A 22,938-nucleotide genomic window follows, 5' to 3' on the forward strand; every position below is an offset into this window, starting at 1 on the left:
TTAGTTTTCAAGAGGGTTTTACCAATTGAAAAACATACCAATTGTAAGAAGAAAAAAAAGGATCATACATTTAGATACCAATTTTGAAAAATTCTTGAAAATTTTGACATTGGTGGTGGTGTGGTCCTTTTGCTTTGGGCTTGATATTTCTCCCCCTTTGGCATTAATCGCCAAAAACGGAATCTTTTGAGAGCCCTTTTTTCTTTTCTCTCCCATTGGTACAAGTAAATATGAGTGAAGATTATACCAATCGAAGAGTGGTGTGGAGTGATGGCGAAGTGTAAATGATACTGGTAGAGTGGAGTGAAGCCTTGTCTTCGCCGAGTACTCCATTTCCCTTTCAATCTACGACTTGGCATAGAAATACACTTGAAAACACATTAGTAGTAGACATAAAAGAGATATGATCAAAGGTATATAAATGAGCTATGTATGCAAAGTTTCAATCAAAGTTCCGAAAATCAAGAATGTTTAGCTCATTCCTAAGTTTGGTAAAGGTTTTCTCATCTAATGGTTTGGTAAAGATATCGGCTAGTTGTTCTTTGGTGCTAACATAAGCAATCTCGATATCCCCTCTTTGTTGGTGATCCCTCAAAAAGTGATACCGAATGTCTATGTGCTTAGTGCGGCTGTGTTCAACGGGATTATCCGCCATGCGGATTGCACTCTCATTATCACATAGGACAGGGACTTTGCTCAATTTGTAGCCATAGTCCCTGAGGATTTGCCTCATCCAAAGTAATTGTGCACAACAATGGTCTGCGACAATGTACTCGGCTTCGGCGGTAGAAAGAGCTACTGAGTTTTGTTTCTTTGAAGCCCAAGACACCAGGGATCTCCCTAGAAACTGACAAGTCCCTGATGTGCTCTTCATATCAATTTTACACCCTACCCAATCAGCATCTGAATATCCTATTAAATCAAAAGTGGATACCTTGGGGTACCAAAGACCAAACTTAGGTGTATAAACTAAATATCTCATGATTCTTTTTACGGCCCTAAGGTGAACTTCCTTAGGATCGGCTTGGAACCTTGCACACATGCATACGGAAAGCATAATATCTCGTCGAGATGCACATAAATAGAGTAAAGATCCTATCATCGACTGATATACCTTTTGATCTACGGATTTACCTCCCGTGTCGAGGTCGAGATGCCCATTAGCTCCCATGGGTGTCTTGATGGGCTTGGCATCCTTCAACCCAAACTTGTTGAGTATGTCTTGAATATACTTGGTTTGGCTGATGAAGGTGCCATCTTGGAGTTGCTTTACTTGAAATCCTAGAAAATACTTCAACTCCCCCATCATAGACATCTCGAATTTTCGAATCATGATCCTACGAAACTCTTCACAAGTAGATTTGTTAGTAGACCCAAATATGATATCATCAACATAAATTTGGCATACAAACAAATCATTTGCAATAGTTTTAGTAAAGAGTGTAGGATCAGCTTTGTCGACTTTGAAGCCATTAGTGATAAGGAAATCTCTTAGGCATTCATATCATGCTCTTAGGGCTTGCTTGAGCCCATAAAGTGCCTTAGAGAGTTTGTAAACATGGTTAGGGTACTCACTATCTTCAAAGCTGGGAGGTTGCTCAACATAGACCTCTTCCTTGATTGGTCCATTGAGGAAGACACTTTTCACGTCCATTTAATAGAGCTTAAAGCCATGGTAAGTAGCATAGGCAAGTAATATATGAATTGACTCAAGCCTAGCTACGGGTGCATAGGTTTCACCGAAATCCAAACCTTCGACTTGTGAATATCCCTTGGCTACAAGTCGGGCTTTGTTCCTTGTCACCACACCATGCTCATCTTGCTTGTTACGGAATACCCACTTGGTACCTACAACATTTTGATTAGAATGTGGAACAAGATGACATACCTCATTCCTCGTGAAGTTGTTGAGCTCCTCATGCATTGCCAACACCCAATCCGAATCTCTTAATGCATCATCTACCCTGTATGGCTCTATAGAGGAAACAAAAGAGTAATGTTCACAAAAGTGAGCGACTCGAGATCGAGTGGTTAACCCCTTATGAATATCAACGAGGATAGAGTTCACGGGGTGATCTCTTTGTATCGCTTGGTGGACTCTTGGGTGAGGCTGCCTTTGACCCTGAGTTTCTTGCTCATCTTCCTTGTATTTGTCATGGTTATCTCCCCCTTGATCATTGTCCTCCTCTTGAGGTGGCTCATCCTCTTGAACTTCATCATCATCTTGAGCCTGTTCCTCATCTTGAGTTGGTGGAGATGCTTGATTGGAAGATGATGGTTGATCTTGTGCTTGTGGAGGCTCTTCGGATTCCTTAGGACACATATTCCCAATGGACATGTTCCTTAGTGCAACGCACAGAGCCTCTTCATCATCTAGCTCATCAAGATCAACTTGCTCCACTTGAGAGCCATTAGTCTCATCAAACACAATGTCACAAGAAACCTCAACTAATCCTGTGGATTTGTTGAAGACTCTATATGCCCTTGTGTTTGAGTCATAACCAAGTAAAAAGCCTTCTACAGCCTTAGGAGCAAATTTAGATTTTCTACCTCTTTTAACAAGAATAAAACATTTGCTACTGTCGGAGAGGAAATTCTCTAGCCGGGTGGCGGAATGCACCCGCCCTAAATCCTAAGATGAGGATGGGCCTAAGCGTTTTGCCTGTTAGGTGGATTCAGAATGAACACAAGAACACACAAGGGTTTAGAGTGGTTCAAGCTGCCGAAGCGTAATACCCTACTCCACTCTGTGTAGTATTGAGAGCTTGTATGAACTTGTGAGTCTGAGTGAGTGTGTGAGCGTGTGTAAGTCTGCCTTGTAACGTCGTGTGCCCTCCCTTTTATAGCTCAAGGGGGGCACGTACAAGGATACTAAGCCCCGACATGTGGGCCTAGGGGCAAAATGGAAGGAAATGACTAATGCCTGTAACACCTGGGCGATCTCCGAGCGCCATAATGTCTGTAGTTCATACAGTATTGATATGTCGCAGCTGCTTCCTCGGTAACGCGCGAGTCATGATGAGTGTAGTACACGCGGCAACATGGGTGTACTGCCTACCAACGAAATGGACAGGCACGCCGCCTGCGAGATGGCCTGGTCGCCGCCCGTCAGCGGAGTGGACAGGGCTCATTAAATGCCGAGGCGGCACATCGCCTGCCAGTGGAATGGACAGGGCTCATTAAATGCCGAGGCGGCACATCACCTGCCAGTGGAATGGACAGGCAGCGCGCCTTATCCATAATAAATGCAGAGGCCATGTGGCCCAGAGGCCTTACGTCAGGCTCCGCCACTAGCTTACGTCACGGGCAGTAGGCCACGTGGTAGCATCGGGGCTCCGCCTGAGCGGGGAGCAGAGGCGTACACGGTATGGTCCGGACACGTGTTGGCTCTAGACCCCTGCCTGGCCTTGATTAAGTCCTGGGTATTCTTTGTCTCGGAATCCCGGGACCCTGTTGTGAGTGGCCCGGACCCCACACAGAGGTGTTCGGAACCCATCCTAGGGGTCCGGTTTGCACCCATGGAGGTCCTAGGCCTTACCCGGAGGTCCGGTCTATATACATAGGGGTTCGGCATTTTCCCATGGGGGTCCGGACCCACTGTTGATACCTTGGAGTATATCGTCTTCTCTGGCCACATGGCGGCCCCGAAGCCGTCCACGTGGTGGGGTCGGGCGATGTTTACCACGCAAGTAGAGATTATCGTGTGGGTATCGCGTCTTCATACTGTAGTAAGGGGTACCCCTGTTTTAGGGTACCGACAATGGCCCCCGAGCCCACCTCAGGGGAGGGTACGAGCCTGTAGGTGGGGCCAAAGCTTGATTGGCGATTGGCGCGCCGCTTCCGTCTGTTTGCTGACGTAATCTTCGCTAATCCGCCTTCGGTCACGCCATCTGCCATGTCTGTCCCTACGGCTGATTGACCAACGGCCCCCACGCCTGATGGTTTCGCTGGGCCACGCGTGAGGCGCCTCGATACCGCTGCATTGGTTTAAAAATTCACCTTCTCTGTCTTCTGCAGCGGCCCCAAGGAGGCGCAGTACTGGCGTGAGCGGCAGTTCGCTCTTTCTACACCCAGGAACCGACGCCCAAGGAGTATGACTCGTGGGACCAGGCCCTCTTATCAGAGACTGGGCTGTTGTTTTCGGTGGAGGTGAAGAGGCACACTACCACGGGCGGTGGTTCGCTCCTCGCGTGGCGGTTCGCCTTCTCCACACTCGGAGACCAGCACACCAGCTGTATGACTTGTGGACCCGAGCCCTCGTGTCATAGGCTGGGTTGCTTTGGTGCACGTCGGGCGGGATTTTCTGCAGTGTCTCGGGGCGCGAGCGGGAGAGTCTGCCTTGAAAAGGGATTCACCCCGTGTGCAGTAGTTACACTTTCGCATTCTCTCCCAATTGTTGCGCCCTTTCGCCTCCGAGCTCTTCACGCCCCTTTGCATTCGCGCTCTCCTGCTTTCCGCCGCCGTAGTCTCCATGGCCTCGCTAGTTCATCCCGAGCATTTCCAGTCTGAGGGGGCACTCAACCTGGTGCGCAACCTGCTCGGAGGGAGCGCGCCGGCGTTCGCCGGAAGGATCCGTGCCGGTGCCACTCCCCTCGGCGATCTCGCCGCCAGGGAGTTCGTGCTCTTCGTCTCCTACCTCTCCTGCGGGTTGGCGCTACCGATCTCGCCTTTCTTCCTGCTGCTGCTGGAGGAGCTCAGCCTCTAGCTTCAGCACCCCACGCCCCACTCCATCCTCCAGGCGACCATCTTCGCCCACCTCTGCGAGATGTTTGTGGGGGTGGCCCCCAGCACCTCCATCTTCCGCCATTTCTTCGTGCTGGTGAAGTCTGGGAAGGCTAAGGACCACCTCGGCGCCTACTACTTCCAGACGAGGTCGGATTTAGCCATGGCCTACATCCCCACCCTTGGCGGCGCAAGGTGGGAGAACTAGCGTGGTGACTGGGTGATCACCAGCGTGGAGGCCAACGACCGCCTCGCCCTGCCGAGCGACAGGCCAAGACTCGACCGAAAGCAGTGGAGGGCTAAGCCATCCCTGGCGCCGGAGTTCCAGCTCGTACTGGACATGATCAAGAGCTTGGTGGCGGGCGGCCTGACGTTGATGCACGTGGTCGGAGACTTCCTGAAGCGCCGGATCACGCCGCTGCAGCAGAGGGTGCGCCTATGTTGCTGGTTCACCGGCTCAAACGACATCGGCCGGGTCCAGCGCGGGCCAGGGACCGACCTATCCTAGGACGAGCTGGAAGTCCTAGTGAAGGGGATTACTGGCGAGTCCTTCATTCCTGAGTCCTGATCCTCTCCCAGGGCATCTCTGCGCTTTGCGACGATCTAGAGCTGAGCACGGCGATCTTGGCCACGCTGCCGACCCTCGACGAGAGTGGTGTGGCGGTTCGCTAGACCGGCGACCAGGACCCCCACCACGGGATCTAGATCTTCGACGCACCGACTGGAGGCTCCTAGTCTACTGGTGTGGCTCCTAGCGCCCCCGTCGTGGCTCCCAGCGCGCTCGCCACGGCCGCCCGCCCCTTGGACAAGGGCAAGGGGGCTGCAGGCAGTTCCTCCGCCCCAGGTGGCACCGGGGGATCGGAGGAAGAAAGGCGGCGCCGACTGTGCCGCGCCGACGGGTCATTCATCTCGGACTCCCCCAGAAGTGCCAGAGGACTACTGGTGGGGCCGAGGAGGCCGGCTCCCAAGCCCAGGGCGCGCAGAGGCGCGTCAGTCCTCCGCCACCACCACCATTGGGTTTGCCGCCACCACAACCACCACCACTGTCGGGTCCGCCGCCGCCACCACCACCCAAGGGCGATCTCCCCCAGGGGCACCACCACCAGCAGAAGCAACAGCAGCAGCAGAAAAAGCAGCGGTCCCCCCGCTTCCAGGGTCGCTGGAAGGTCCAGTGCCCCAAGTGAGTGTAGCCCTTTATTATTATTTTTTTAGTCTATCCATTATGCCGATAGGTCTTAACCCATCCTTTGCTTGTTAGGGCTTCCTCCCCCTCTACTCCCAAAGCCGTGCCTCCTCCGCCCCCGGCTGCTACCGCCGAGACAACGCCATCGGGCCCCCAGGCTCCAGCTGGGGGTTCGGCAGCAGCGGCGCCAACGCCAAGCGATGCCGCAGCGGCGGAGGGGGTCCCCACTGCTCCGACGGCTGCCACAGCCTCAACGACGGCGATGCCATCGAGTACACCATCGGCAGCGGCAGAGGAGGCCCCAACTGAGCCTGCCCCCGCCATCGAGGTCGACGTGGGGGGCACGTCCAGCTCCATCCCGCCGCCCACTCCGGAGGAGACAGAGGTGATTTTTGGGCAGTGGCTTTGGTCCGGCGCCGAGCCAGAAGCGGCGCCGATCCCCTCCCCCGGGTGCTGTCTCGTGCCCATCAGGCTCTTCACGAGACCAAGGCGGCGATCCTTCGGGAGTGGGAGGCGCTTGAGGCCGAACACCAGCGCCTCAGCGACTGGCGTACCCAGCTAGAAGAGCACACTAAGGCGACGTCCCGCCAGTTCGCCTCTGAGCGATCCGAGCTTAAGCGGGACCGCAAGGACTACAAAAAGGACCTCCAGAAGGTGTACGCCCGGGAGCTAGAGGCGAGCCGGAAGGAGAAGAGGTTGGCCAAGAAGGAGGAGCACTTGAACCAGAGGGAGGAGGTCGTCACAGAGCTCTAGGCCAAGCTGAACGCCTTCAATGAAATCCTGGAGGAGCAGCGGGTCCAGCAGATCGCGGCTGTGGAGAGTCTGCAAAGGCTGCAGCGAGAGCTCGATGGCAAGGCCCACGACGCTGCCCTCGCCGAGGAGAAGCTTAAAGCAAAAGGAGAATCCTTGGACAGGCGGGAGACAGACCTCGCCTTTAAGGAGGAAATGGTTGAAAGGCGAGAGAAGTCGTTGGCCGAGCATGAGCTCGAGGCGAAGGAGAAGGAGCGGACGCTGGAGGAGTGGGTCTGCCGGTTCCAAGCGACGCAGGCGGCGCAGGCAGCACCGGGCCCCTAGGCGGTGGAGGCAATGAAGAAAACACTTGAAGATCTCCAGGCAGAGCATCACGCCGGGGTCCAGCGCATCGCCGCATGGGCCGGCGAGGCGAGCACGGCACTGGTGCTGCTAGGGGTGAGTCCCATCCCGGTGTCGGAGCTACCGTCGTCCATCTCCGACGCGCTCCCGGTGCTGGACTCCGCCGCCGACCGCCTCCGACGCCTGGACCAGATCCTTGGCGCCCGCCTGGAGGCCGAGGGCGACAGGCTCTGCCGGGCGGTGATCGAGTACATCCTAACGTGCTTCCGGAGCCACGACCCGGCCATCTCCTTGGAGCCGGTGATCGCTGGTCCGGGGGCCGACACTGAAGACGCCGCCCGAGAGGCCATTCAAGATGCTGTGGAACTGGTGGCCGAATGTTTCTAGCGGGATCCTACTGATGATGAGTAGCTAGATCTGCAGAGAGAAGGCAAGGGTCCCGATGGGAAGCGGCTTTGTAATATTTTTTGGTTCTGTAAGATACTCTTGAGTACTATTTATCAATCAGTATTAGCACTTATATGTATACTTTTTGTCCTTGCTGTGTGTGTCTTTACCAACTCCTCTCTGGTACTTGGCCCCCTAGGATGTAGGCTCGACGTGTCGAGGCTGGATACCAGCATACCTAAGAAAGAGTTGGTGACCCGGCCCCCAGGAGGTAGCCTTGACTGGGATTTGGACCTGTACACAGCTTCGGCTAGGAAGTGTTAGTAGCACACCCATAAGACCCATCGTCTGGTATCAGCCATCCTTTGATTCATGCAACAGGACCTGCAGGATTGAGTCTAGGGAGCTAAGCCTCATGTCCGGACCTACAAGATCACAGCTCCAAATACTAGGGCACCCATTGCAGAGTGGTGGAGGTGTAGACTTAGGGTACGGGGCCAGGCTAAGCGGCTACACAGCTCCGGACCACCCCAGGAAACAAGCGCTCGTTCTCTAGAACCGGACCCGTAGGTTGTCGGACCCCCTGTATTAGGATAGGGGTCCCGAACTGCAAGCCTGGCTTACTCAATTCGGATGTCATCATACCAGCAAGGGTGGGAGCTGTATGGATGGGTTAGATAAAAAATAACATCTAGAAACTGCAGCAGAATAAAACCATCACAGAAGCACATCTTGGGGGGGGGGGGGTAAATCCTTTATTTATAACTTTGACATGCATGGGTGCAGTCCAACAGGCCGGGCTTATGAGGGCGGACCTCACCGGGCTGGCGTACACATATGCACAACCCAGTTACAAAAAGAAGAAAACTCAACCCCTCAGACTTGCTCCTATGGATAGAACTTACGGAGATGCTCTATGTTCCAGGGGTTGGGAAGAGGCACTCCTTCAGTTGTGGCAAGGCGGACACACTCGGGTCGGCATACTTCCGTCACCTTGAAGGGTCCTTCCCAACTGGGGGAGAGTTTGTGGAGCCCTTCTCGGTTCAGTACTCGCCTCAGGACTAGGTCCCCGACCCCGAGGTCCCTACTATGCATGAACCATTGGTGGTAGCGCCTGAGCACCTGGTTGTATCGTGCATTCCGGATCGCCGCTTGCCATCTACGCTCGTCGATGAAGTCCACGTCCTCACGCCGTAGCTGCTCCTGCATAGACTCATCAAACGAATGGACCCATGGGGAGCCCATAAGGATTTCCGGGGGAAGGCAGGCTTCGTCCCCGAAGACCAGGAAGAACGGGGTCTCCCTGGTAGCTCGGCTAGGTGTGGTCCGGTTCCCCCATAGCACAGACGGAAGCTCGTTGACCCAATTTGCACCATGCTTTTTCAAGCAGTCATAGGTGTGTGTCTTGTGTCCCCTACCTGGCACGCCAAATGTCGGAGAGGAAATTCTCAGGCTGGGTGGCGGAACGCACCCGCCCTAAATCCTAAGATGACGAGGGGCCTAAGCGTTTTGCCTGTTAGGTGGATTCAAAATGAACACAAGAACACACAAGGGTTTAGAGTGGTTCAGGCCGCCGGAGCATAATACCCTACTCCACTCTGTGTAGTATTGAGAGCTTGTATGAACTTGTGAGTCTGAGTGTCTGAGTGAGTGTGTGAGCGTGTGTAAGTATGCCTTGTAACGTCGTGTGCCCTCCCTTTTATAGCTCAAGGGAGGCACGTACAAGGATACTGAGCCTCGACATGTGGGCCCAGGGGCAAAATGGAAGGAAATGACTAATGCCTGTAACGCCTGGGCAATCTCCGAGCGCCATAATGTCTGTAGTTCATACAGTATTGATATGTCGCGGCTGCTTCCTCGGTAACGCGCGAGTCATGATGAGTGTAGTACACGCGACAGCATGGGCGTACTGCCTGCCAACGGAATGGATAGGCACGCCACCTGCGGGATGGCCTGGTCGCCGCCCGTCAGTGGAGTGGACATGACTCATTAAATGCTGAGGCGGCACATCGCCTGCCAGTGGAATGGACAAAGCTCATTAAATGCCGAGGCGGCACATCACCTGCCAGTGGAATGGACAGGCGGCGCGCCTTATCCGCAATAAATGCAGAGGCCGTGCGGCCCAGAGGCCTTACGTCAGGCTCCGCCCGCTGGCTTACGTCACGGGCAGTAGGCCACGTGGCAGCATCGGGGCTCCGCCTGAGCGGGGAGCAGAGGCGTACACGGTATGGTCCGGACATGTGTCGGCTCCAGACCCCCGCCTGGCCTTGATTAAGGCCTGGGTATTCTTTGTCCCAGAATCTCGGGACCCTGCTGTGAGTGGCCCGGACCCCACACAGAGGGGTCCGGTTTGCACCCGTGGAGGTCCTGGGCCTTACCCGGAGGTTCGGTCTGTATACACAGGGGTCCGACACTTTCCCATGGGGGTCAGGACCCACTATTGATACCTTGGAGTATATCGTCTTCTCTGGCCACGTGGCGGCCCCGGAGCCGTCCACGTGGTGGGGTCGGGCGCTATTTACCATGCAACTAGAGATTGTCGCGTGGGTATCGCGTCTTCATACTGTAGTAAGGGGTACCCCTGTTTCAGGGTACCGACAGCTACCAAAGACTCTAAAATATGAAATATTGGGCTTTTTACCGGTAAGTAGTTCATATGATGTTTTCTTAAGGATACGGTGAAGGTAGAGTCGATTGATGGAGTAGCTGGCGGTGTTAATCGCCTCGGCCCAAAACCGGTCTGGAGTCTTGTACTCATCAAGCATGGTCCTTGCCATGTCCAGTAGACTTCTATTCTTTCTCTCCACTACACCATTTTGTTGAGGTGTGTAGGGAGAAGAGAACTCATGCTTGTTGCCCTCCTCCTCAAGAAAGCCTTCAATTTGAGAGTTCTTGAACTCCGTCCCGTTGTCGCTTCTTATTTTCTTGATCCTTAATCCGAACTCATTTTGGGCTCGTCTCAAGAATCCCTTTAAGGTCTCTTGGGTCTGAGATTTTTCCTATAAAAATAATACCCATGTGAAGCGAGAATAATCATCCACAATAACAAGACAGTACTTACTCCCGCCGATGCTTATGTAAGCTATCGGGCCAAATAGATCCATGTGGAGTAACTCGAGTGGCATGTTTGTCATCATGATGTTTTTGTGTGGATGATGGACGCCAACTTGCTTTCCTGCTTGGCATGCGCTACAAACCCTGTCTTTCTCAAAATGAACATTTGTTAGTCCCAAAATGTGTTCTCCCTTTAGAAGCTTGTGAAGATTCTTCATCCCAACATGGGCTAGTCGGCGATGCCAGTGCCAACCCATATTAGTCTTAGCAATTAAGCAAGTATCGCATTCAGCTCTATTAAAATCAACTAAGTATAGCTGACCCTCTAATACTCCCTTAAATGCTACTGAATCATCACATCTTCTAAAGACAGTAACACCTACATCTGTAAAAAGACAGTTGTAGCCTATTTTGTATAATTGAGAAACTAAAAGCAAGTTGTAATCTAAAGAATCTACAAGAAAAACATTGGAAATGGAATGGTCAGGTGATATAGCAATTTTACCAAGTCCTTTGACCAAACCCTGATTTCCATCCCCGAATGTGATAGCTCTTTGGGGATCTTCGTTTTTCTCGTAGGAGGAGAACATCCTTTTCTCCCCTGTCATGTGGTTTGTGCACCCGCTATCAATTATCCAACTTGAGCCCCCGGATGCATAAACCTGCAAAACAGTTTTAGGCCTTGTTCTTAGGTACCTAAACAGTCTTGGGTCCTTTCACGTTAGAAACAAGCACCTTGGGTACCCAAACACAAGTCTTGGTGCCCTTGTGTTTGCCCCCAACATATTTGGCAACTATTTTGCCTGATTTGTTAGTAAGCACATAAGAAGCATCAAAAGTTTTAAATGAAACATTATGATCATTTGATGCAGTAGGAGTTTTCTTTTTAGGCATTTTAACATGGGTTGATTGCCTAAAGCTAGATGCCTCATTCTTGTACATAAAAGCATGGTAGGAAACAGAATGAGACTTCCTAGCATGAATTCTCCTAATCTTGTGCTCAGGATAACCAGCAGGATATAAAATGTAACCCTCGTTATCCTGAGCCATGTGAGCCTTGCCCTTCACAAAGTTAGACAATCTTTTGGTGGCATTAATTTTGACATTGCTTCCCTGTTGGAAACCAATGTCATCCTTAATGCCAGGGCGTCTCCCATTATAGAGCATGCTTCTTGCAAATTTAAATTTTTTATTTTCAATTTCATGCTCATTAATTTTACTAGTTAGTTGTGCTATATGATTATTTTGTTGTTTAATCAAAGCAAGGTGATCATGATCAACACTACATTTGATTCATCAATCTAGTACAAATGGTGACATGATCAACACTAGATGTAGATGGTTTGCAAGCATTTAATTCATCAATCTTAGCATGTAACATGGAATTCTCATCTCTAAGATTGGATATAGAAATATTGCAAACATTCAATTCTTTAGCCTTTGAAATTAAACTAGCATTTTCAATTTTAAGGCTAGAAATTGATTCATTCAATTTATCAATCTTAGCAATCAAACTATCATTTTTATTTCTAAGATTGGCAATTGAATCATGACAAACATTTGATTTTTCAACCTTAGTAGTCAAATTAACATTCTCAGTTCTAAGGTTGGAAATGGTGTCATGGCAAATGCTAAGCTCTCTAGTCAAGTTTTCACATTTTTCTATTTTCTGAGCATAAGCATTTTTCACCTTAACATGCCTTTTGTTTTCCTTAATGAGGAATTCCTCTTGGCTGTCCAAGAGTTCATCCTTATCATGAATAGCACCTATTAACTCATTTAATTTTTCTTTTTGTTGCATGTTGAGGTTGGCAAAAAGACTAAGCAAGTTTTCTTCATCATCACTAGAACTACCCTCATCACTAGATGTAGTATACTTGGGAGCGGTTCTAGCTTGTACCTTCTTTTTCTTGCCGTCTTTTGCCATGAGGCATTTGTGGCCGACGTTGGTGAAGGGAAGTCACTTGTTGACGGCGATGTTGGTGGCATCCTCGTCTGAGGAGGAGTCGGTGGAGCTCATGTCGGAGTCCCATTCCCGACACACGTGGGCATCACCACCCTTCTTCTTGTAGTATCTTTTCTTCTCCTTCTTCTTCCCTCTCTAGAAACCTGAAGGTGGCAAGTTTGAAGTCGCACCGGACAGTCCGGTGAATTATAGCGGAGCGGCTCTCTAGAAACCCGAAGGCGGCAAGTTTGAAGTTGTACGGCCCTGGGCACCGGACACTGTCCGGTGGCACACCGGACAGTCCGGTGCGCTAGACCAGGGTTCTCCTCGGTTTCTTTTGCTCCTTTCTTTTGAACCCTAACTTTGATCTTTTTATTGGTTTGTGTTGAACCTTTAGCACCTATAGAATATATAATCTAGAGCAAACTAGTTAGTCCAATTATTTGTGTTGGGCATTCAACCACCAAAATCATTTAGGAAAAGGTTTAACCCCTATTTCCCTTTCAGAACTCCTCACTGGTAAAAAGCCCAATGTTTCTTATTTTAGAGTTTTTAGGAGCAAATGTTTTATTCTTATTAAGAGAGGTAGAAATTCTAAATTTGCTCCTAAAGCAATAGAAGGCTTTTTACTTGGTTATGACTCAAACACAAGGGCATATAGAGTCTTCAACAAATCCACTGGATTTGTTGAAGTTTCTTGTGACATTGTGTTTGTTGAGACTAATGGCTCCCAAGTGGAGCAAGTTGATCTTGATGAGTTAGATGATGAAGAGGCTCTGTGTGTCGCGCTGAGGAACATGTCCATTAGGGATGTGTGTCAAAAAGAATCTGAAGAGTCTCCATAAGCACAAGATCAACCATCATCTTCCACACAAGCATCTCCACCAACACAAGATGAGGATAAGGCTCAAGAAGAAGAGGATGAAGATCAAGACGATGAGCCACCTCAAGAGGAGGACATTGATCAAGGAGGAGATGAAGATGATCAAGACAAGGAAGATGATCGAGAGATTCAAGACCAAAGATCACCGCACCCAAAAGTCCACCAAGCAATTCAAAGAGATCACCCCGTAAACTCCATTCTTTGTGACATTCACAAGGGGGTAATCACTAGATCTCGAGTTACTCATTTCTGTGAACATTACTCTTTTGTGTCTTCTATTGAGCCCTACAGGATAGAGGATGCACTTAGAGATCTGGATCAGGTGGTGGCAATGCAAGAGGAGCTCAACAACTTCACGGGGAATGAGGTATGGCATTTAGTTCCATGTCCTAACCAAAATGTTGTAGGTACCAAGTGGGTATTCCGCAACAAGCAAGATGAGCATGGTGTGGTGACTAGGAACAAAGCCCGACTTGTTGCCAAAGGATATTCACAAGTCCAAGGTTTGGATTTTGATGAAACCTATGCACCCGTAGCTAGGCTTGAGTCAATTCATATATTACTTGTCTATGCTACTTACCATAGCTTTAAGTTATATCAAATGGATGTGAAGAGTGCCTTCCTCAGTGGCCCTATCAAGGAAGAGGTATATGTTGAGCAACCTCCTGGCTTTGAAGATAGTGAGTATCCTACATATGTTTATAAGCTCTCAAAGGCGCTTTATGGGCTCAAGCAAGCCCCAAGAGCATGGTATGAATGTCTGAGAGACTTTTTTTATCACTGATGGCTTCAAAGTTGGTAAAGTTGATCCTACTCTCTTCACTAAAACAATTGCTAAAGACCTGTTTATATGTCAAATTTATGTTGATGATATTATTTTTGGGTCTACTAATAAGTCCTCTTGTGAAGAGTTTAGTAGGATCATGATACAGAAATTCGAGATGTCTATGATGGGGGAGTTGAAGTATTTCCTTGGATTTCAAAAGCAACTCCAAGAGGGCACCTTCATCAGCCAAACTAATTATATTCAAGATATTTTCGAGAAGTTTGGAATAAAGAATGCCAAACCCATCGAGACACCCTTGGGAATAAATGGGCATCTCGACCTCGACATGGGAGGTAAATCCGTAGATCAAAAGGTATATCGGTCCATGATAGGATCTTTACTCTATTTATGTGCTTCATGACCGAATATTATGCTTTCTGTATTCATGTGTGCAAGGTTCCAGGCAAATTCTAAGGAAGTTCACCTTAGGGCCGTGAAAAGAATCATGAGATATTTAGTTTACACTCCTAAGTTTGGGCTTTGGTACCCCAAGAGATCTACCTTTGATTTAATTGGGTATTCCGATGCCGATTATGTCGGATGTAAAATTGATAGAAAGTGCACAATAGGGACTTGTAAGTTTCTGGGGAGATCCATAGTGTCTTGGGCTTCAAAGAAACAAAACTCAGTAGTTCTATCCACCGCCGAAGCCGAGTATATTGCTGCAGGACATTGTTGTGCACAATTACTCTGGATGAGGCAAACCCTTAGGGACTATGGCTACAAATTGAGCAAAGTTCCTCTCCTATGTGATAATGAGAGTGCAATCCGCATGGCGGATAATCCCATTGAACACAGCCACACTAAGCACATATACATCCGGTATCACTTTTTGAGAGATCACCAACAAAAGGGGGATATTGAAATTGCTTATGTTAGCACCCACAACTAATTAGCCGATATCTTTACCAAACCACTAGATGAAAAGACTTTTGACAAACTTAGGAATGAGCTAAACATCTTATATTCTTGGAACTTTGATTGAAACATTGCACACATTGCTAATTTATATACCTTTGATCATGTCTCTTTCATTTGGTGCAAATCCATATTATTATTCTTCATGTGCCAAGACTAAGACTAATATGCTTCTATGAGTATCTCTATGATTAGTCTTAAGATGAAAGGGAAATGGAGTATTCGGCAAAGGAAAGGCTTCCACTCTAACTCTGTTGGTATCATTTATCCTTTGCCTTACTCATAAACTCTTAATTGGTATAAACCTTCACTCATATTTCTTTTACCAAAGGGAGAGAAAATAGGCCCCAAGGGGGAGAATTTAAAGGCCCCTCAAGTATCTTTGTTTTTGGTGATTCATGCCAAAGGGTGAGAAAGTAATAGGCCCAAAGCAAAAGGACCGCACCACCATTTTCAAAAAAACTATTTCACAAAAAGGAAGAACTTATTTCAACTGGTATCATTTTTTTCAAAGGAGAAGAAATCATTTCAATTGCAAAAACCCTCTTGACAACTAAGGGGAGAATTTCTTTAGGGGGAGCTTTTATTCAGCCAAAGCAAAAGCCATTGAAATAGGGGGAGAATTTTCAAAATCTTGAAGATGCTTTTTGGAAATCATACTCTTAGACCTTTGAATATTTGCAAAAGAATTTGAAAAGACTCTTCCAAAAGATTTGCAAAAACAACCTAAGTGGTGCAAATGTGGTCCAAAATGTTATAATAGAAGAAAGAAATCACATTTACTTAGACATATGTAGAAAGTCTTTCAATTGGTTTAAATCTAAGTAACATATGCACATTTGTCATAATTACAAACTAGTTACATTTCTACTCTTTGTATTTGCTTTGGTTTGTGTTCGCATCAATCACCAAAAAGGGGGGGATTGAAAGGGAAATGGGCTTAAAACATTTCCTATAATCGATTTTGGTGTTTGACGTTCATCACAAACCACGTGGACTAACTAGTTTGCTTAGATGGCAATTATCTCAGATGCATAAGGTTCAACATAAACCAAGAAAAAAATTAAGTTGGGGACTCAACCAAGTTTGGAGCAAAGACTAGTATTGGTGCTGCAGTGGTGCACCGGACACTGTCCGGTGTGCACCGGACAGTACAAGGCACCAACAAACTAGCCACTCTCGGATTTTCTTAAGAGGCGCTCCGCTATAATTCACTAGACTGTCCAGTGAGCCAACGGAGCAACAGTCAGATGCGCCAACGGTCGACTGCAAAAGTGAACAGTGTGCAGTCAGAAGTCAGAGCAGCGATGTCAGAACGCACCGGACATGTTCGGTGCAGCTAGAAGACAAAGGACTTCAACGGTCAACCGCTCCAAACCCCAACGGGCAGCTGACGTGGCACGCACCAGACACTGAACAGTGCCATGTCCGGTGCACCACCGGACTGTCCGGTGCGCCATCGACAGCAACGGCTAGAATAGTGGTTGGGGCTATGAAAGGGAAATAGGGTCAAACCTTTTCCTAAATGATTTAGGTGGTTGAATTGCCCAACACAAATAATTGGACTAACTAGTTTGCTCTAGATTATAAGTTCTACAGGTGCCAAAGGTTCAACACAAACCAATAAAAAGTCCAAGAAAGGGTTCAAATAAAAAGAGCAAAAGACAACCGAAGGCTGCCCTGGTCTGGCACACTGGACTGTCCGGTGTTCCACCGGACAGTGTCCAGTGCACCAGGGTGGATCAACTCCAACTTGCTAGCTTCGGGTTTCTAGAAATGGCTCTCCGCTATAATTCACCGGACTGTCCGGTGTTGCACCGGACTGTCCGGTGTGCCAAGGGGAGTAACAGCCACAGCGCCAACGGTCGACTGCAAAAGTGTACAGTGAATAGTGAACAGTGCGGACTGCGCGCGCAGAGTCAGAGCAGGCGCCAGAAGGCGCACCGGACAGTGAACAGTGACTGTCCGGTGCACCACCGGACTGTCCGGTGGCCCCACATGTCAGAGCTCCAACGGTCGAACCCTAACGGTTGGGTGACGTGGCTGGCGCACCGGACTGTCCGGTGCGCCCTTCGACAACAGCCTTCCCCAACGGCCACTTTGGTGGTTGGGGCTATAAATACCCCCAACCACCACACTTCAAGGCATCCAAGTTTTCAGCCAACACATTCAATACAAGAGCTAGTGCATTCAATACAAGACACAATTAGAGTGAATCAAATCTCTCCAAGTCCCAATTCCACTCAGAGCAATAGTGACTAGAAGAGAGAGTTTTGTCGTGTTCTTTTGAGCTCTTGCGCTTGGATCGCTTTTCTTCTTCCCCATTTATTGTTCCCAAGATCTTTGTAATCAAAGCAAGAGACATCAATTGTGTGGTGGTCCTTGTGGGGAATAAGTGTCCCAATTGATTGAGAAGAGAAGCTCACTCGGTCTAAGTGACCGTTTGAGAGAGGGAAAGGGTTGAAAGAGACCCGGTCTTTGTGACCACCTCAACGGGGAGTAGGTTTGCAAGAACTGAACCTCGGTAAAACAAATCACCGTGTCACACTCTTCATTTGCTTGTGATTTGTTTTCGCCCTCTCTTTCGGACTCGCTTTTATTTCTAACGCTAACCTCGGCTTGTAGTTGTGCTTAAACTTTATAAATTTCAAATTTGCCTATTCACCCCCCATCTAGGTGACTTTCAATTGGTATCAGAGCCCGGTACTTCATTAGAGCCTAACCGCTCGAAGTGATATCGGGAGCTCATGCCAAGAAGGAGATGGTGACCGGCGAGAAGCCCGCCACAAGCCACGGGAAAGCTCCATCGGGAGAGTCCGGCAACAAAAGGGAGGAATCCCCGCCCCGCGTCAAGTCGCACCGGAGTGGCGACAAGAAGAAGAAAATGAAGAAGGTGGTCTACTATGAGACCGACTCTTCATCGCCTTCCACCTCCGGCTCCGATACGCCGTCCGTCACTTCTAAGCGCCATGAGCGCAAGAAGTTTAGTAAGATCCCCTTACGCTATCCTCGCATTTCCAAACGCACTCCTTTACTTTCCATCCCACTAGGCAAACCACCGGTTCTTAACAGAGAAGATTATTGTATGTGGAGTGATAAAATGAGGCACCATCTAACCTCACTCCACGCTAGTATTTGGGACATTGTTGAGTTTGGAGCGCAGGAACCATCCGTAGGGGATGAAGGCTATGATTCAGACGAGGTAGCCCAAATCCGGCACTTCAACTCCCAAGCCACTACTATACTCCTCGCCTCTCTAAGTCGAGAGGAGTATAATAAGGTGCAAGGGTTGAAGAGTGCCAAAGAAATTTGGGACGTGCTCAAGACCGCGCACGAAGGAGATGAGGTGACCAAGATCACCAAGTGGGAAACGATCGAGGGGGAGCTCGGTCGATTTATGCTCAACCAAGGAGAGGAGCTACAAGCCATGTACAACCGGCTCAAGACCTTGGTTAACCAAGTGCGCAACCTCGGGAGCACAAAATGGGATGACCATGAAATGGTCAAGGTTATTCTTAGATCACTCGTTTTTCTTAACCCTACACAAGTTCAATTAATTCGTGGTGATCCTAGATATAAACTAATGTCTCCCGAGGAAGTGATAGGAAAGTTTGTGAGCTTTGAGTTAATGATCAAAGGCTCCAAGCAAATTATCGAGCGAGGCGCCACCTCCACACCCGAGGTGCAACCCGTCGCCTTCAAAGCGACGGAGGAGAAGAAGGAAGAGTCTACATCGAGTAGGCTTCCCATCGACGCCTCCAAGCTCGACAATGAGGAGATGGCTTTAATCATCAAAAGCTTTCGCCAAATCCTCAAGCAAAGGAATGGGAGAGATTACAAGCCTCGTTCCAAAAAGGTTTGCTACAAGTGTGGTAAGCCCAGTCACTTTATAGCAAAATGTCCTATTTCTAGTGACAGTGACAGGGGCAACGACAAGAAGAGAAGAAGGAAAGAGAAGAAGAAGTATTACAAGAAGAAGGGCAACGATGCCCATGTTTGTCGGGAGTGGGACTCCGACGAGAGCTCCACCGACTCCTCCTCCGACGAGGACGCCGCCAACATCACCGTCAACAAAGGTCTCCTCTTCCCCAACGTCGGCCACAAGTGCCTCATGGCAAAGGACGGCAAAAAGAAGGTAAAATCTAGAGCCTCCACTAAATATGCAGCATCTAGTGATGAGGAGAACTCTAGTGATGATGAGGATAATTTACTTGCCCTTTTTGCCAACCTAAACATGCAACAAAAGGAAAAATTAAATGAGTTAATAGGTGCTATTCATGAGAAGGATGGATAGCCAAGAGGACTTCCTTATTAAAGAGAACAAGAAGCATGTTAAGGTTAAAAATGCTTATGCTCAGGAAGTAGAAAAATGTGAAAAATTAACTAGTGAGCTAAGCACTTGCCATGACACTATTTCCAACCTTAGATTTGAGAAAGCTAAATTAATTGCTAAGGTTGAAAAGTTAAATGTTTATGATGATTCTTTTGCCAATCTTAAAAAATGATAATGCTAGTTTACTTGCTAAGATTGACAAACTAAATGAATCAATTTCTAGCCTTAAAACTGAGAATGACAAACTAATTGCTAAGGCTAAGAATTTAAATGTTTGCAATGATATTGTTTCCAATCTTAGAAATGAAAATGTCATGTTACATGCTAAGATTGATGAATTAAATGTTTGCAAACCCTCTACATCTACCATTGAGCATGTTACTATTTGTACTAGATGTAGAGACATTAATGTTGATGCTATTCATGATCACCTAGCTTTAATTAAACAACAAAATGATCACATAACTCAACTTAGTGCTAAGATTAATGAGCATGACTTAGAAAATGAAAAATTTAAATTTGCTAGAAGCATGCTCTATAGTGGGAGACGTCCTGGCATTAAGGATGGCATTGGCTTCCAAAAGGGAGACAATGTCAAGCTTAATGCCCCTAAAAGATTGTCTAACTTTGTTAAGGTCAAGGCTCCCATGGCTCAGGATAACGAGGGTTACATCTTATATCCTGCCGGTTATCCCAAGCACAAAATTAGGAGAATTCACTCTAGGAAGTCTCACTCTGGCTCTCATCATGCTTTTATGTACAAGAGTGAGGCATCTAGCTCTAGGCAATCAACCCATGTTAAATTGCCTAAAAAGAAATCTCCTATAGCATCAAATGAACCTAATATTTCATTTAAGACTTTTGATGCTTCTTATGTGCTCACTAACAAATCAGGCAAAGTAGTTGCCAAATATGTTGGGGGCAATCACAAGGGGTCAAAAACTTGTGTTTGGGTACGCAAGGTGCTTGTTTCTAATGTCAAAGGACCCAAGACCGTTTGGGTACCTAAGAACAAGGCCTGAATTTGTTTTGTAGGTTTATGCATCTGGGGGCTCAAGTTGAATAATTGATAGCGGGTGCACAAACCACATGACTGGGGAGAACAGGATGTTCTCCTCCTATGAGAAAAACCATGATCCCCAAAGAGCTATCACATTTGGGGATGGAAATCAAGGTTTGGTCAAAGGACTTGGTAAAATTGCTATATCTCCTGACCATTCTATTTCCAATGTTTTTCTTGTAGATTCTTTAGATTACAACTTGCTTTCAGTTTCTCAATTATGCAAAATGGGCTACAACTGTCTATTTACTGATGTAGGTGTTACTGTCTTTAGAAGAAGTGATGATTCAGTAGCATTTAAGGGAGTGTTAGAGGGTCAGCTATACTTAGTTGATTTTAATAGAGCTGAACTCGACACTTGCTTAATTGCTAAGACTAACATGGGTTGGCGCTGGCATCGCCGACTAGCCCACATTGGGATGAAGAATCTTCATAAGCTTCTAAAGGGAGAGCACATTTTGGGACTAACAAATGTTCATTTTGAGAAAGACAGGATTTGTGGCGCATGTCAAGCAGGGAAGCAAGTTGGTGTTCATCATCCACACAAGAACATCATGACGACCGACAGGCCACTTGAGCTACTCCACACGGACCTATTCGGCCCGATTGCTTACATAAGCATCGGCGGGAGTAAGTACTGTCTAGTTATTGTGGATGATTATTCTCGCTTTACTTGGGTGTTCTTTTTGCAGGATAAATCTCAAACCCAAGAGACCTAAAAAGGATTATTGAGACGGGCTCAAAATGAGTTCGGCTTAAGGATCGAAAAGATTAGAAGCGACAACGGGACGGATTTCAAGAACTCACAAATAGAAGGCTTCCTTGAGGATGAGGGCATCAAGCATGAGTTCTCTTCTCCCTACACACCACAACAAAATGGTGTAGTGGAGAGGAAGAATAGAACTCTACTTGACATGGTGAGGACCATGCTTGATGAGTACAAGACTTCGGACCAGTTTTGGGCGGAAGCAGTCAACACCGCTTGCTACGCCATCAACCGTCTCTACCTTCACCGAATCCTCAAGAAGGCATCGTATGAACTCCTAACTGGTAAAAAGCCCAATGTTTCATATTTTAGAGTCTTTGGTAGCAAATGCTTTATTCTTGTTAAAAGAGGTAGAAAATCTAAATTTGCTCCTAAGGCTATAGAAGGCTTTTTACTTGGTTATGATTCAAACACAAGGGCATATAGAGTCTTTAACAAGTCCACTGGACTAGTTGAAGTTTCTTGTAACATTGTGTTTTGAAAGGGAATTAGGCTTACACCTATTTCCTAATTGATTTTGGTGGTTGAATTGCCCAACACAAGTATTTGGACTAACTAGTTTGCTCTAGTCTATAAGTTCTACAGGTGCCAAGGTTCACAATAAGCCAATAAAAAGACTAAAGGGTTCAACAAAGAGAGCAAGGGATAACCGAAGTGTGCCCTGGTCTGGCGCACCGGACTGTCCGGTGTGCCACCGGACAGTGTCCAGTGCACTAGGGGACTCCAAGCTGAACTCCACACTTTCGGGAATTCTCAGAGGCGCTCCGCTATAATTCACCGGACTGTCCGGTGCCCCAAGGAAGAGCAACTCTGAACTCGCCAGCTTCGGATTTCCGCTCCGCTAAAATTCACCGGACATGTCCGGTGCACACCAGACTGTCCGGTGAGCCAGCGGAGCAACGGCTACTTCACGCGCAACGGTCGACTGCAATGCATTAAATGCACGCCTGCGCGCGCAGAGGAGCAGTGCACGCGCGGGTGGCACACCGGACAGTCTACAGTACCTGTCCGGTGCACCACCGGACAGCCAGGCGACCCCACCAGTTAGAGCTCCAACGGTCGAACCCTAACGGCCGGGTGACGTGGCTGGCGCACCGGACAGTGTCCGGTGGCGCACCGGACTGTCCGGTGCGCCCGTCGACAGCAGCCTCCACCAAACGGCTAGTTTGGCGGTTGGGGTTATAAATACCCCCAACCACCCCACATTCAAGTAATCCAAGTTTTCCACCTTCCAACTAATTACAAGAGCTAAGCATTCAATACAAGACACACCAAAGTGATCAAATCCTCTCCCAATTCCACACAAGGCTTTAGTGATTAGTGAGAGAGATTTGTTTTGTTCTTTTGAGCTCTTGCGCTTGGATTGCTTCCTTCTTTCTCATTCTTTCTTGAGATCAAACTCACTTGTGATTGAGGCAAGAGACACCAATCGTGTGGTGGTCCTTGCGGGAACTTCGTGTTCAAATTGATTGAGAAGAGAAGCTCACTCGGTCCGAGGGACCGTTTGAGAGAGGGAAAGGGTTGAAAGAGACCCGGTCTTTGTGACCACCTCAACGGGGAGTAGGTTTGCAAGAACCGAACCTCGGTAAAACAAATCCGTGTGTCACTCTCTTTATTCGCTTGTGATTTGTTTTGCGCCCTCTCTCTCGGACTCATTATTATTTCTAACGCTAACCCGGCTTGTAGTTGTGATTAACTTTGTAATTTTCAGTTTCACCCTATTCACCCCCCTCTAGGCGACTTTCAATTGGTATCAGAGCCTGGTGCTT

At 48.0% G+C, this 22,938-nt stretch overlaps 1 pseudogene; it reads left to right on the top strand.

Moving 5' to 3' along the window:
• The first annotated feature begins 6,991 nt into the window (after positions 1-6,991).
• Positions 6,992-22,938, top strand: part of LOC109942775 (GTP-binding nuclear protein Ran-1-like) — a 30,298-nt pseudogene continuing 14,351 nt past the window's right edge.

Source organism: Zea mays, chromosome 10 (assembly GCF_902167145.1).
Source record: "Zea mays cultivar B73 chromosome 10, Zm-B73-REFERENCE-NAM-5.0, whole genome shotgun sequence".
Taxonomy (NCBI): domain Eukaryota; kingdom Viridiplantae; phylum Streptophyta; class Magnoliopsida; order Poales; family Poaceae; genus Zea; species Zea mays.